General features: G+C 41.7%; 1 long non-coding RNA gene across 2 annotated transcripts; it reads right to left on the reverse strand.

Annotated features, from left to right (window-relative positions):
- Positions 1-9,514: 9,514 nt before the first annotated feature.
- On the reverse strand, positions 9,515-15,698 carry LOC128345918 (uncharacterized). 2 transcript variants are annotated; one of them, XR_008316704.1, is made up of 3 exons: positions 15,173-15,698; positions 11,768-11,997; positions 9,515-10,670 (listed from the first exon to the last, which is right to left on the reverse strand). It is a non-coding gene; the product is annotated as an uncharacterized LOC128345918 (long non-coding RNA). The 2 variants fall into 2 exon arrangements; XR_008316700.1 differs by having other exon boundaries at positions 15,165-15,698.
- Positions 15,699-16,300: the final 602 nt, after the last annotated feature.

Genomic DNA, 16,300 nt, shown 5'->3' on the forward strand with positions numbered 1-16,300 from the left:
GGAGGAAATCAGGAAAGTGTCAAGGAGAGGCAGGGCAGTAATAATGGGTGACTTCAATTACCCACCTATAGACTGGGGAAATTCACAGTCAGGTAATGACAAAGAGGGATCTGTACTGAGACCGGTGCTTTTTAATTTATTCATGAATGATCTAGAAGTAGAGGTAAGCAGTGAGGTGGCCAAATTTGCAGATTATACTCTTTAGGGTAGTGAAATCCAAAACAGATTGTGAGGCACTCCAAAAGGATCTCTCCAAACTGGGGGAGTGGGCAACAAAATGGCAAATGCAGCTCAGTGTTGGCAAGTGTAAAGTGATGCACACTGGGACGAAAAACCCCATCTTCAAATATACATTGATGGGATCTGAGCTGTTGGTGGCTGACCAGGAGAGGGATCTTAGGGTCATGGTGGACAGCTCATTGAAAGTGTTGACTCAATGTGTGGCAGCTGTGAAAAAGTCCAATTCCATGCTAGGGATCATTAGGAAGGGGATTAAAAATAGAACTGCTAGTATTTTAATGCCCTTATACAAATCTATGGTGCAGTCACACCTCGAGTACTACATACAATTATGGTCACCACATCTAAAAAAGGACATTGTAGAACTGGAAAAGGTGCAGAAGGGGGCAAGCAAGATGTTCAGGGGCCTAAAGCACCTTTCTTATGAGGCAAAGCTACAACACCTGGGGCTATTTAGTTTAGAAAGACGACGATTGCGGAGAGACATGATAGAGGTCTATAAAATCATGCATGGTATGGAGAAAGTGGATAGAGAGAAATTCTTCTCCCTTTCACATAACACTAGAACCAGGGGTCATCCCATGAAATTGATTGCCAGGAAATTTAGGACCAACGAACTGAGGTACTTTTTCACAGAACACATGATCAACTTGTGGAATTCTCTGCCACAAGATGTGGTGACAGCCAACAATCTGGATGGCTTTAAGAGGGGTTTGGATAACTTCATGGAGGAGAGGTCTATCAACGGCGACTAGTCAGAGGGCTATATTTATTTATTTATTTATTTATTTATTTGATTTATATACCACCCTTCCAAAAATGGCTCAGGGTGGTTTGCAACGGAATAAAAACAATTTAAACCAGTAACAATTAAAATGAAAACTATAAAAACAGAATAGAGGCCACCTCCAGCCTCAGAGGCAGGATGCCTCTGAGTACCAGTTGCGGGGGAGTAACAGCAGGAGCGAGGGCATACCCTCAACTCCTGCCTGTAGGCTCCCAGTGGCATCTGGTGGGCCACTTGTTGAAACAGGGGTGCTGGACTAGATGGGCCTTTTGCCTGATCCATCAGAGCTGTTCTTATGTTCTTGTGCTCTTATGACAGAAGGAAAGCCACTCTCTTTCTGCTGGTGGTGGTGGTAGGGTTGCCAACATTGCGCTGGCTGAAATTGGAATGGGGACTCTGAGGGCGCTGAGCGGGGTGGGACATGGCCACCTAGTGGTGGGGCTTGTCTTTTAAAAAAAACTTTTAAAACCTCCACTGAGTGGTGGCTTAGCAAGACGGCAGCGAGAGTTCTCCTGCCTCCCAAACTATGGGAATGGGCCATGGCTGCTCTGGGGCAGGAGCTCGCTGCCCCAGAGCATTCAAGCACTCACCGCCACTGACTCGCTGCAGGAGGGAGGGATGGAGTTGGAGAGAAGGCGGCGAAAGAGTCCCTTCCTCGCCCCGCCTCCCTCCCAAATGAGGCAGACAGGCCTGCACGGAAGCCTGAAATCGGCCTGTCTAGGTGGGGAAGCATGCTGTGCAGGCACACCAGTGGAGGGCGGGAGAAGGAGTGGCACACTCAACACACTGCCAGGGGAAGGGGTGGGTGTGAGGGGGTGTCAGGTGCAATTTGGGCTTAGCTCAGGCCTGTTGATCATGCCTCTTTTATCTTTAACTCCTGTTCTCTGCTCTCTTTCCCTGCCCCTGGTCCTGTGCTGCCGCACAGCAATTTTCCAGTTGCTGACTCTCTCTGCCTACATAAACATTGTAATTACCTTGCCCTGGAAACTGATGCTGGGTGAGCTGTACTACCTAGATAATCAGGCAACTTTGGTCCCACACTGTGGAGAGCAACTTAATGTTTGGAGATTTGTTTCTACTATCTCTATGCATCGGTAGTATATGTGAATGGAATGTATCGATGCTAGATATTTACGGGTAAGGAAAACTATATAGTAAGAACAGCTTTGTTCAAAGTAGACACAACTGTTTACTGTCATAATTTGATATAAAATGTAGTTAATCTACAGTCATATAGCATTGCAAAGGAAATCCAATCCAATACAACCAAATAATAGCTTGTTTTCTACAGGGATTTTATCTGGCCAAACCTCACACAGTCTCGAGGTTCATTGAACTATTCAGAATCACTGCTGTGCCATGTCCATATTATCCACCTTGGCCTCTTGTATGTTATCCACCTATGCTTTAACACCACAGTTTTTAATACCAATTTTGTTCTACTAGAAAGAGCTGTGCTGATCTAATAGGAATATTGGACTGAAATGCTCACTATCAGGCATTATCAGAAGGATTTCTGGTATGACAGCAGAGAGCCCCAGTAATTGGAATTCTGACTAAAATCTCTGTTACCCTATCAGAAATCCTTTTTAATTCCCATAGGAAAATCAGAATAAATCCAGCTCTGCATCTTGGAGAAGCTTTCTTTCCAAGCCAGCTGCCACACCCCAAAATCGAGGGGTGGAGACCAAGAAAACCCTCTAGGAAGCACCCACTGACCCAGTGGTTGCTTCTTGGGGGTTACCTCCCCCACCCCTCAATTTTGTGGGTGCAGTCCTTAAAAACCAGACCTGGACTTTAAGGAGAGTATGCCTTAAATTCAGGAGGGAGTGTATGGCCTCCCCAATATTTCCCCCCAAGTCATTATCAGATTGGTATTAATCTGCTATTTCTGGTGGTGCACAGGCCTACAGCTAGAACACCTGTCTGCCTAAATATAGCAGTTTGGGATATTAAATCACAGTAGAGCCAGCAGATCCCATTGAACAAATGAAGTCATGCAGATCTCTCTTTACACTGCTGGGACCTGTTGTGTCCATTTCTTGCATCGTACTCCTCAGCTGCATGTGGAGCCAGCTGCAAGACCTCCCTCTTCCCATCATCGCCACTTGAGATTATGTTCAGCCAGTGTTTCCTTTCCAGTTCCTTTCAGTAATCTGTGCATGATTATGACAGAGTCTGAAACAACAAAGTTTAGTAATGGACTGCCCAGGAAGTCTTTTTTTTTTTTTTGGCCTGCAATTGCTTTCCTTTGCCTCACTTCACCCTGCTTCCATCAGATGTTTCCTCCCATTGGGTCCAGTTTGGAATCCAGCTACTGTCTCAGCTCTCTCTAATTCTTAGTCAGCATCCCAGCTATCACCTAATATGATACTCCTTCCATACAGTTTCCCAGATTTGGTTTGCTTGGGTATGCCCAGCTTGTGCTTATTCCAAAATATGGAAATCAAGGCTGTGGCAGTTATTTGGAACCTATTGTGGACTGTGGGGGTGGTGGTGTGGCATTTTGATGCTGATTTTAATTACTGCACATCTTCCCCATGCACAGTTCACTGAAATCCTGAACCACATCTGTGCAGCCTAGGCAGCATCATGGCCACACACAACTTGGTGCGCTCAGTAATAAGACATAAACATTATTTGGAGTAGTACATTGTGATCTTTTGTGGAACAACAGGGGATCTATGCAGCTGAGAGAAAACAGAACTAAATTATTATTTTGGGATTAATTATAAGACTCATTTTAAGACTGAAAATCCTTTTTAATAGGCACTGTATAATCATCTGGGAAGTGCATCTCCTGAACTATGAACAGTTGGTTTACCCTGTGATCGGAAAGGAATGTAGCATGCAATCAGGTGGTGGTCTTCAAACACTTCCACACAATTCTGGTAGCAATGGATGAAAAATGATTAACGAGGTACTTCTCACATGCATCCATTACAAAATGACAAGAGGCGCAGAAGTAATGTGACTATCTAAAAAACATACAGGAAAGATGTTACAGTTAGCTCAATCTGCTCTGTGCCAAATGTAAATCCCTGTTTATGGATAATAAAATCCCAACTAAGTGCTGAAGAGGGTGTGATGAAACTAAATCCTGCAGCATATGCAGCAGCTGCAAACCCATACAAGACCCTAAGATGTCTGGGTGGTAAAATGACAGGGGACATTTTCATCAAGATCACTGTGTGGAAGGAAGGGTTACCTCCACACACATGCATGGTCTCTATCTTGCCCATCATCCTACACAGCTGCTGTTTTAAAAAGAAAGAAAGTGAGATTCAAGCATTATGATACTTTTCGTCTCACATGTAGTTTGATTGGCTAAAGGCAAAAACAGCAAAGGGTCTTGTACCATCTTGAAGACCACCAGAATTATTGTGGCATGATGTTTTGTATTTCAGAGTCCATTGCATCAGGTGCATCAGAGAACCAGTGTGGTATAGTGGTTAGAGTGTTGAACTAGACCGAGGAGAGTCATCCTCAAATCCCTGTTCAGCTATGAAACTCATTCAGGGACGGAGCCACCATTGAGCGGATGGGTTCAAAGAACCTGCCTCCCCCCTCAGGTGCTATGCCTCATGCCCCAGACACACACCCCACGTTTGACGTCAGATGCGGGGAGAGTGATTTAGCTCCCAAATGGGGCAATCCCAGCACGGCCGGAGCAACTCTCTCTGCCTTTTAAAGAGCCACTCCTGGCCGTGCTACAAATGCAGCACTGGACAATTTAACTACCCAGCAGGGCCCCTGAGCCCCATTTGGGAGCTAACCCACGCCCTGCATCTGATGTCAGATGCAGGGAGCGGGGCTGGCGGGCTGCAGCAGTGGCAGAACCCGGGCCGCTGCTGGCCTCCCTCCTCTCCCGAACTCATTGGGTTACTCTGGGCCAGTCACTTATCTCTCAGTCTAACCTACCACACAGGGGGGTTGTGAGAATAAACATAACCATGTACACTGCTCTGGGCTCCTTAGAGGAAAAGTGGGATATAAATGTTAATAATAGTAATAATAATAAATAATGGGTTATCCTCAGTGCTAATGTGACAAACAACAAGCGAATAGGCTGTAGCTGTTACCATGCTTCACTTATTTGGTGTAATTTGTTGACCTGGAAAAAATAATCCCAGAGTTGTACTGAGGGATGTTTTCAGATTACATCAAACCCTAATCACTTTTGCTAGCACTATACAATACTTCCATTATACTCGCGCTAGTGCTGTTCTGGGGAAATTACACATTATGTGATTTCACACCTTAAAGCTTTCCCATGGTTGCTCTAAATATTAGACCTGTGTGCGACTTTGGTGTTTGATTCAATTCAAAGGAGATTTGGCCCAATTTGAGGAACCTATGAAGACATGAGATCTACAGCAACCACCAATCATTATGAGTTGGGGGAGAGATGAAAGCAGAGGGGAGCATAAATCTCTAATTTATCTGGTGAAAAGCCTGTAATGACATTCATTGGCATTAACTGGTGCACCTGCACCATCATTGTTACTGTGTTTTTTGCCAGCAGAGGATCCTGCACGTTTCTGTACAGGTGCACTATGCAGGCTTTGCCCCACACTGGTTGAATCACTGCCCTCCTTGTCACTCTCAGTGATGGCACTGGCTGGTTTGTTGTTATTTTTTGCATGTATAACATTTATTTATGGAAAATCCCGATGAAGCAGTCAGAAACTTCTTGGGCGGGGGGCAAAGTATGCAAGGACTACATACTATACTCAGAGCATTGTTCTGCATATTAGACTCAGAGCATTGTTCTGCTTCAAAGACTGAAAAATCTTAAGGGCTGGCTGAGCCCAAGAGGAAGGATTTATACAATACTGGCATATGCCTGACCTTCTGTTTATCAGACTTTGGACAGATCCACCTTGTAACCTGAAAGGAGCTTAAAACCAAACGTCAAGACTATGTTAACATCCAGGGTCAATTTTGGCAGCCAAAAAGATCTATGAGCTGTGGAACTGCTCTTGGATTATTCGTTAGAATGTGCATTATGTTACAGAGAAGTTCTGCCTGCAGGCAACTCTGTTTGAAGACAGGCCTATGGCAGGCAGTGGCATTAGCTTAAGCCCAGAGATATTAAAGTAATGGAGCATAAAATAGTAGCATACTCAGTACGACATATGGGCAAATGGCCAGTAGTGCATAATCGTAGAGATTGTCTCAAACAGCATATGTTTGACATTCTTTCTCCTCTAGAAGGAAAGCTAAATGCAAACCTTGTACATGTTGGTTCTACAAGTACTACCTCCCCACCACCACCACCACCACCACCACGATGTGGTACATATGTTATAACCAAAGGCTAACAGCACAGGTGCCAGATCACCTTCAAGCACCAAGTGGTTTTGTCAAAGCTAAACAATGAGGATTGTTAGGGTCTAATAAATCTTCATGGTGGATCAGCACAAAAAGAATTCAGCACAGGTGATTCTGTAATTGTAATTCATTAGGAAAAAATTAGCAGCCTTAATGATCCTGAAACATTTGCGTCCACTTGTGTGATGTGCTTTACTAGCATTTGGGAATTAAAACTTGTCGGACAGAAAATCCAGAGCCAGTTCTAGTGTAACACGTTTTCATTCCTCCAAGGAGGAATGTCTGCAGCATACGTGTGGAAAATACAGACAGCAAATGGCTTTTACAAGAATGATCTGTGAGCAGAGAGCTACTCTCTTGCTCATGAATCTTTCCTGAAAAACCCCAGTGAATTTTCCATTTTAGTATAACCTTTTCCACATGCATTCCTCTGGGAAGAACTTTTTTTTTTAAAGAAATGCCCCCAATGTATTGAATTCTTGCTAACAGTGCTTCATAGTTTCTTATTAGTGCTATGTCATGATTCAGTAAATTCATATTACATATGTTGTATATAACCTGCTCATTTTCTAATTCTATAGCACATTTAAAATAATAATAGGACCTATCATGACAATCTCAAGTATTATTAGTCAATATATAGCTTAAATCAGTTTTGCCTAAAACACTGAGGGTTGTTTTATGAAGTAATTCTGTACCTGTTCTTTTCATATATGCAGAGACACAAGTTTTGGGTGGAATACACATATGTATAAATAAATCATTCTTGGGAAATTCACGATCTGAGTTTGAAATTAATTTGGGCATGATTCAGATAAGGCCAAAATTAGCTCACTTCAGAACTTATCCCATTTTGAGCTTCAGACCTCATCAGACTCCTGGGAATATCAAGAGGAGTACAATGAGGCCTAGAGACTTCCTATCCTAATCCGCTTGCAAGCTGCTCAGGCCCTTCCCTTTCCCTACAGAAGCAATGAGGGGTGCACAGAAGGGAGTGATGCGGGAGGGACAGCTCTGAATGGCACAAAGCTTATTTAGGAGCTAAGCTGACATTCAAAAGGATTTTGACTGGATTGCAATATGCTTGCCATTGCAAAACTGGGGAGATGGTAAGTTTCTGAACGCTGCCATTTCTGAAATCCTTCTCCACTCCTATGTGATGATGTAAAGGGACACGTGAAATCTGATGTATGTGGATATATTCGGCAGAGATTTCTGCATGTCTGACAGTAGTTTGAGTAGCCATGATCATGGATACTCTTGCTGCATTTATACAGGTAATGCCCATTTACATATGTTTCTCTACCAGTCATGTGAATGAATAATACCTTGCATGTATAAGCACATTTTAAAGACAAGGTTCTTTCCTGAATAGCCATGGCATCCAGACATGGAGGGATCCCTAAATCCCTCTGTGTGTGTGTGTGTGTGTGTGTGTGTGTGTGTGTGTGTGTGTGTGTTTTGGAACAAACAGAAAATGAACAGAATCCTTGTTTTGAAGTAAATGCTTGCAATAACAAATGGAGGTCTGAATGAAACGACTGGCATATGCCATTAGGAACACCATTTGTTTTCATTAAGCTCTTTAAAATCTTGTTATACTTTAAGCAAGTGGTGCTGGCGGCAGAGCTGCTTTTCCAGCAGGCACCCTTTTTCTTTCTTTTTTTTGTCCACTGTGTCACTGTCATGCCCCTCACACCAAACAACTATTCAGATTCCGAATCTGAAGAGGAAGGGCCAGTGAGACTGGTACTAGAGCCAGACCTAGAGTCAACACTCAAGAGCCTAGGAACAGGAACACTCAGAGCCTCAGCCCCTGTGTTTGACTCCCTTAAAGTACCAGACCCAACTATACCAAAGACCTTACTCTCCCTTGTGCCATTCACCAGCATAGGCAGTGAGCCAGGAGAGGCTTGCTGGAAAGAAAGAGGCATACAAGGCTCCAGGACAGAGGACTGCCCCTTTAAAACACGTCTTTCTCCAGACAGCAGAGGTGGAACCTAGGAAACATAAGGGCAAATGTAAAAGGGGATCTAAGCCTCAGAGCATTCAATGCCCAAGGTGAGCTCTGGATCCTTCAGGCACAAGGTACTTTGTCATAGCTCTCTGAGGTTCTGCACCTCTGGCCTGTTATGATCTGGCCTCCACCTCATCACTCTTCATGGGGCCCCATGGGAAAAGAACATATCAATCTGTAACCCCTGCTAACTTGGCAAAGAGGCACCTTTTAACATGGTGATTCTCTTTATTTAGCAGGGGGAGAGTAACTGGCCCTATCCACCCCCAGCACAGTACCTCCAGTGACTGTTGCAGCTGGTGTCTATCTTTTGTTTCTTTTAGATTGTGAGCCCTTTGGGTACAGGGATCCATCTTATTTATTTATTATTTCTCTGTGTAAACTGCCCTGAGCCATTTTTGGAATGGCGGTATAGAAATCGAATAAATAATAATAAATATATAATAATAATAACTGACTGTGAACAATCAATTGAAATAACCCACTACCTTCGGACCAGCCGGGAAAAGAACAGACCACACATCTGATCCTCTGCTACAAGGAACACAAGGAAACTGCCTAGTAGGTAAAGATAACAAGACCTGCCTAGCTGCCCTTGACAGTATCTCAAAGGCCACAGGCTGAGTAGTTCCTCCTTCCAATCCTTTGCTGTCTTCCCACCCAGGTTATTTTGCCAGAGTAAGCACCCACATGTGTCTTACAACCCTATATATGAGCCTTCCTCTCCATCTTTTAGGCATTATGTTCACCCTTAGAAACTCAACTTTAAGAGAGCAAATTCTGTAGCAAGAGCATTGTGGGAACTGTCTACTAAGCCTGAAAGTGCTTGGGCTTGAGCATCTTTTAAAAGCCTTAAAGACACTTGTGGTTTGAAAGCCAGGGAAATACTGATAGGGAATTTGGGAAATAAAATTCTTGCAGTATTCTAGGTTACAGTTGGAATAAATTCCTTTGGAGTCTGGATCTCAGTTAGAATTGGAATTGAATATTATATGTGTATTGTTATTATATTATATGTTTATTGTTCTCAGCCTTGAGCCTTCAGAACGTGGCAGGCTATAAATTCAAAGAAAGAGACATGCATAAAATATTAAGACAATGACAAAATAAAACGTATCCCAAATAAGAGCCATACTTCTTATTTTAATTGTTCATTAACACATCTAGAATGTAGCTCTTGGAAACCATCCTTGCTAATGCATTTTAATTGGCAGTGGTGATTAACCACAACATAGTGATTAGCACAGAGGTAGCATAACCCAGATTCCTCTTGAGAAATCCATCATAAATAGTAAATGTCATGTGCATGGCAATCTCCCAGCATAAGAACATGGAAGATGTACATTTCAATGGAGAAAATATAAAGGACAATGAAGTTATCTCTTACCATAGAACTGCATTTCAAGTTATATGCCATGGTTCTTTATCTCAGTAAACCACAAGAATAGTCCATTAGGGTATGAATTATTTGACATAATGGGCAAGAAAGGAAATAATTTTCTCTCTGTTTTTAGGAAATATTTTCTGCTCAACATTTTGAAGACTAGCATTTTTCATGAACATCTGTGTGGCTTCCATATGAACAGTCGATGACTAAAAAAACCCCTTGGCTGTCTCATCCACTTGAATAATTTTTTTGTTGTCAAAATTACAATGGTGAGACCAATTTTTCACTTCTAGGTCATTATTGCATTTAATGATAGCAAATCCTACCAGAAGTAGTATGGGGGCAATTGGGAAAAATTAACAGAGACACCTAACCTGGACAAATATCTATATGATTGATCATATGTTCCCTATTGGTTTGTTAGCTAAATGCAGTTCTTAAAGTCAGAGCTGGAACCAATTTTTAACTAAAGCACATGCTGATTTTATTAGTTCAACCAACAGGAAAAACATAGGACATACCTAGTCCAAATGAAAATGGATTTGGTGATGATACTAATGTAGGAAAGGAGTATTATCAAAGCTATCAGATGTCCGAGAGAAAGAATAAGACATTCACAAAAACAAGAGTGGAAGTTTAGCCTCTTTAGTCTCAACTCCTTCCTTTCTCTCTAGCACATTCTTCCTACTTCACTCTCTATAGCAGTTGCCTGGCAACAGGAAGGATACCACTTATTTTTGGACAGGAAACAGCAACAGAAAGAAAGAAGTTCACAAAACTGGTGCCATTGCAGATTCTCATATAGTTCATTGATGGGCACAGATTCAGACTGTAATGAAGTTGTTTGGATTCATGTGCTGCCTTGGGTGTATGGATATCTGGCTGGACTCAAGGATCTGTTGTTCCTATGAATCAAAAGAAATTTGCACATGAACAGCTCACTGATCTTCGTTAACCTATAATTCTCTCAGCACCAGTTTTTACCATTACTCTGCAACAAATGTCCTTATAAAATTAAGACACACAGCCTTCCTTGGGTTTCCTTTCCCCCTGCAGTCATAGCTCCCACTTTTAGGAAAGTGGAGAATGCTCTCAGTTTAAATATCATTGTGGGTGCTGTGTTAAAAACCTATTAAGCCTTCCTCTTTTTCAGGATGGATGCACATGCAGAAGTTATTAAGGTTTTCCAATCTGTTTCTCAGCCCGTGGACAGTGCAAACATAGTTGAGTTTCAAGGTGGAGGCCTAGGGCTCTCCGGTTTAATTGCAGACATTATTCTTATGTGCAAGCAGGAATGAAAGGCCCAGACATCCCTGGTGCTAAATATTAATCATGCATTAGATTAAAAACAGGTTACTGTAATGGATGTATCAGTATCATGCTAGCAACAGACACTGAAATCACAACTTATGGACTAGAAGTTGACATTGGATCATAACACACTTAATGTTAATTACTCAGTCTGTCAGTCTTGCCACCCACCATCATCCACTTGCATGGTGCTCTTTATAGCTTCCCAGCTAGGCAGTAGATTAACAATTCTGTATGAATATTAACACTGATAATCTGCACGTCTGAGAAGGTCAGCATTAGCCCTTCATAAGTCTTGCCTATACTTAGCTAATTTTTTCCAAAGAAAACGTGGGCACTTTTTAGTAAACGTTGTGATTCTCCTGGATACCTTACTTACAGAAGACTATGATGAAAGCCCATGGCTTTTTCACAGTGTCCCTTCGGCTGAGGCAGTGTTGGTACAAATACCACGATTCAAGCCAGCTAATGCAGTTCAGCCACGACCTGGAGAGACCTCTGTGGCTGATCGGGTAGCTTAATTTTCATGCCAATTCAATCTTTGGCCTCTGTGCTGAGACTGCCAACAAGGGTGTGAATTAACACCAATTATTCTAGTGTTTTATGTACTGGACTGAGAGTATCAACTCATTTTACACAGGTCACCGAACAACTGTCAGATGTTAATGACTTTTGGTTCCTACCTACTGACCTGCTTCGGGTTAGCTGAGAAGCTCTGAGTTGAAAAGGTTTGTATCTCATTAATAAGAGACTGACCCGTTTGGTCCCTCAATTATTCCTGTTCAAAAATCCACATAGGTGTTTCTTTTTTCATCAAATACGTAACCGAGGGGCAAATCCTCTTCTGCTTATTGGTTTCAATTTAGATAACCACATCAGAGAAGGGAGCCCATTGGCTGTATTTCACTTGCATGCTGACAGCTGCAAAAATAAAGATATGTATATCAAAAGATTCATACAACAGTTGACAGCAAATAAATCACAAATAATGTATCTAACTTGCAGAGATGCCTTTGAATAATTGAAAAACCAATTTTCTTCAAATACAGAGTCAAGTATTTATATTACAAATGTATAAAAGCATTGATCTGAAGAAGCAGCATTAGTTAATGTGGCTAAATAATTACTTTGTATTTTATTTTCTGGCAGGATTTTGTAGGGTCACCCCTCATCTTGAGATAACTTTCTCCCCAAGTTTTTCAAACTGTAAATTTTAAATTTTGTATTTATTTTTACAATCATGCTCCCAAACTTGACTTTGGATTTGATTACTGTGTTTTAGGGATGGGTAAGCTCTCCAGCTCACCTTGTAATTATCATGGTTTTTCTAAGCTTTTTCAGACAAAGTTTAGGGTCCTTCTAGGAGATTTCCAGGAAAGGTTGAAAAGACCAAGCCTTGGAATATTCACTCCCAGATATCTCTGCCCAGGTAAACCATTGCAAAGTAGGGGATGGGCAGCATTAGGGATAGCTGCCTGGTGACTGCAGAAATCTGTCAGCCCCATCCTATCATGTTTTATTTTCTTTTATTCTTTTAATTGTGTATTTTATGCTTTTTATTATTATTATAAACCGCCTCAAGCAGCAGTAGGCCGGAGGGCGGCAGGATAGAAATATTTTAAGTAAATAAATACATCCTTAGATTATTCTGATGCTCAGGAACATGCTTTGATCTTGAGATGCATGGGAATTGCCCTTGAAGAGTATCTGAGGAGAAGTGTGGCGACAGTTAATGATGTCAGTCTGTGACGAGTGTAGGCAACCTTGGCTTTCCAGCTACAAGTCTCAATTTCTTGTGGCTGGAGATGATGGGAGTTGTAGTTCAACAACAGCTGGAGAGCCAAGGTGGCCTACTCCTGGTCTGAGGTCAATTTCGCACAACTTGTTTAATATTCTGTGGTTTTTCTAGTGCTTTCAACCTAAAGAGGGGGGAAATGCCAGCTCTTTTAGTTTCACAAAGTTGTGTCATGGCTGGAAGACTGTGAATATAACCTCCTATGCAATATACTAGCACTCTGTCCCAAATAAATGAGTAATGGTAGCATCTGGACACACAAAGCTGACTCATATTATGGCATTCCTTCTTGCCATTGGAAGGGACTCATCCTTAGTATAGACATGTCATTGCCTTGACCTATCATCCAGCTGCCCAGAGAACAGCTCACACACACAGGTCTTTGTTTTCCCAACCAAAAGGAAGCTTTGGATGAATGGCTAATTCATCATTCCCACTTCATTAATTCAAGCTCTCCCTCTGTGTTGTTGCTCTATTATGCCCCATCATTAAGAAAGAAGCTAAGTTTAGCAAATGCGAAGACAAACAAGATAACTCTTTCTTCCAACCTTTTGGAAAGTTAGTCTTTAATAACAATCTGGCTAATTCCAAACTTGTGTTTAGAATAAAGTGGGGGGGGGGAGAGATTGTGCAGTTAAAGAGATAACTGGGTGTAAATAATTATGTGTCTGTGTCACAATGAGGAAAAAATGCTGTCTTCCTGGCAATGTTTTATCTACCCCTTTCTTCCACGTCTCAGGCAGAAATGGACAGTATTTCTAAGTATACTGAAAAGGTCCTAATGGAGCAGAGATGCTTCAAAAGGGGCACAGTCATTTCAAATTACAGTTCATCTTCAGTGTTCAGTTGTAACTGAAACAAAAGGGAAGGTTAACAGTTCTGAATAATTACCTTTTTAGTGCTTTGTCAAACCATCATAAGAAAGTAAGAACTGATTATCTACATCAAACTAAAGATCCATTTAATTCAGCATTTGTTTCCCAACAGTGGCCAACCAGCTGCCTTGGGAAAGGACACAAGCAGATCAGTAATGATGTCTGTGAGTTTTCCCCAGTATCAGGTGTCCAGAGGTTCACTACCTCTGCGCATGGACATCCATAACCATTCACCTTAAGGGTGTCGCTTGTGTTGGCTTCATCTGAGCAAGCGTGATTATTTATTTATTTATTACATTTATATTCCACCCCATCCAAAGGCTCTGGGTGGGGCACAAGTTTAAAGAGACATAAAACCAAATACAGTTTAAAATATACTGCTTAAAACAATATAAAAACAATTTTTAAACAATTCAAAACCATTTAAAACTAATTAAAATATTAAAAACCATTTAAAAACTTTAGACAGCCGGGTCAAACAAGTAAGTTTGTAGGGCTCTCTTAAAGGCCAACAGTGAGCCTAAACTGCAGATATCTGCCAGGAGTGCATTCGATAGGGCAGGAGTAGCTACAGAGAAGGCCCGGTTCCAAGTCACCCCGAGACACACCGGTGGTAACTGGAGACGGAGCTCTCCAGAGGACCTCAATGTGCGATGGCAATCATACAGAAGTGTAGGTAGCCTGGACCCAAGTCTTTCAGGGCTATAAAGAAAACAACCAGCACTTTGTATTTTGCTCAAAAACACATTGGCAGCCAGTGCAACTGTTTTAAAACAGGCATAATATGGTCTCTCCAAGTTACCCCAGAGACCAGTCTGGCTGCTGCATTTTGAATTAACTGAAGTTTCTGAACTATGTACAAAGGCAGCCCCATGTAGAACCCATTGCAATAGTCAATCCAGGAGGTTACCAGCTGATGCACCACTGTTTTGAGATCGTTCTCTTCAAGTAATGGATACAGCTGTCAAATCAACCGAAGTTTATGAAAAACACTCCTGGCCATAGCCCCCACCTGAGATACAAGAGCACTCCCAAGCTGTGTATCTTCTGGGGGACTGTAACACCATCAAGGACAGGAAGATCTAACTCATCCCTTAAATTCCGATCCCCCACAATGAGCACCTCTGTTTTGCTTGGATTCAGCTTCAATTCTTTGCCCCTCATCCAGCCCATTACTGCCCATAGGCAGGCATTTAGGGAGTGAATGCCATTTCCTGATGATGATGATGGTGGTGGTGGTGGTGGTGATAAGGAGAAATAGATTTGGGTGTCATCAGCATACTGAGAACACCCTGCACCAAATCTCCTGATGACCTCACCCAGCAGTTTCATGTAGATGTTAAAAAACATTTTAAATATTAAGCTGGTCTAAGGACCATAATACATTTACTTACTTACTTACTTACTTACTTACTTACTTACTTACTAAAAAGCACTGGTGACAGAATGGAGCCCTGAGGAGACTCCATATAATAGATCCCATTTCGAAGAGCAACCATCACCAAGCTCCACCAACTGGAATCTGCCTATGAGAAAGGAGCAGAACCACTGCAAAGCAGTGCCTCCTATCCCCATCTTAATTGTAAGACCACATCACCTATGATAATGATCAACCAATAAATTGATGAACTTTCTTTTATATGTTTTCTTGCTTAACCATCCTAGGCACTTTGGTTTTGAAAAGAAAGTGAATTGTAGCCCTTCTTGTACTTTCATAATGATGACTCCAGAGTTCTCAAGCATGTGTGATAGGGCCTTCTTGGTGATTGTCCGCATATTGTAGAGCTTGCTCTCAGGAATATCTTCGTGGCTCCTTCACTCTTTAAGAAGTGATTGAAGTGGTGATTGAAAATGGCTTTTTTCAGTCAAGTGGGTACCACCTTTTTTCATGGCTTTGTAGCTGGTTTATTTTTTTAGTTGTATTTTTATGACATTTTTGTTTTTCATTAATGTGTTGTTGATTGATTTGTTGTTCACTGCCCTGGGGTTCAAGGAAGAAGGGTGGTTTATAAATGTAAATGAATAAATAAACCAATAAATACATGGATGAGCTATTTGAACCTGAAAATTATTCACACCATTTAGATTAACTTTGAAGTCTCTTATATAGGGCCTATTCTAAGAAAATGCTCCGTTGATGGCAGCTTATTGGTGTAGTCCACATATCACTGAAGTCAATGGCAAAATTACATTTGCTTTTATCTAATGGGCTTGGCCTGTACCCAATGATAGTGCTTCAAAGTGTCCAATGAAATCTGTTCTATGTTTAAAAGAGAATTGCAAGTCACATGAGGATCTGGATCATTGGCAAGGTCACAAATATCAGCTTGGCTTCCTAACCAAGTATCAATCCCCAACACCACTCCACCCACTTCAAACACACATACTCCAAACATATGAATCAAACTTTCATCCAAAAACAATGCCTCTTCCAGGAGTCCAGTAATTTTTGACTAGGCTTGGTAGCAATGATTAATTTCCATCTGCCAGGGAATATAAAACCAAAAAAATTCATCTGAGCATGTGCAGCCTACCACTTCTCACACAGAATTTG

Source organism: Hemicordylus capensis, chromosome 1, assembly GCF_027244095.1.
Source record: "Hemicordylus capensis ecotype Gifberg chromosome 1, rHemCap1.1.pri, whole genome shotgun sequence".
NCBI classification, from domain to species: Eukaryota; Metazoa; Chordata; class Lepidosauria; order Squamata; family Cordylidae; genus Hemicordylus; species Hemicordylus capensis.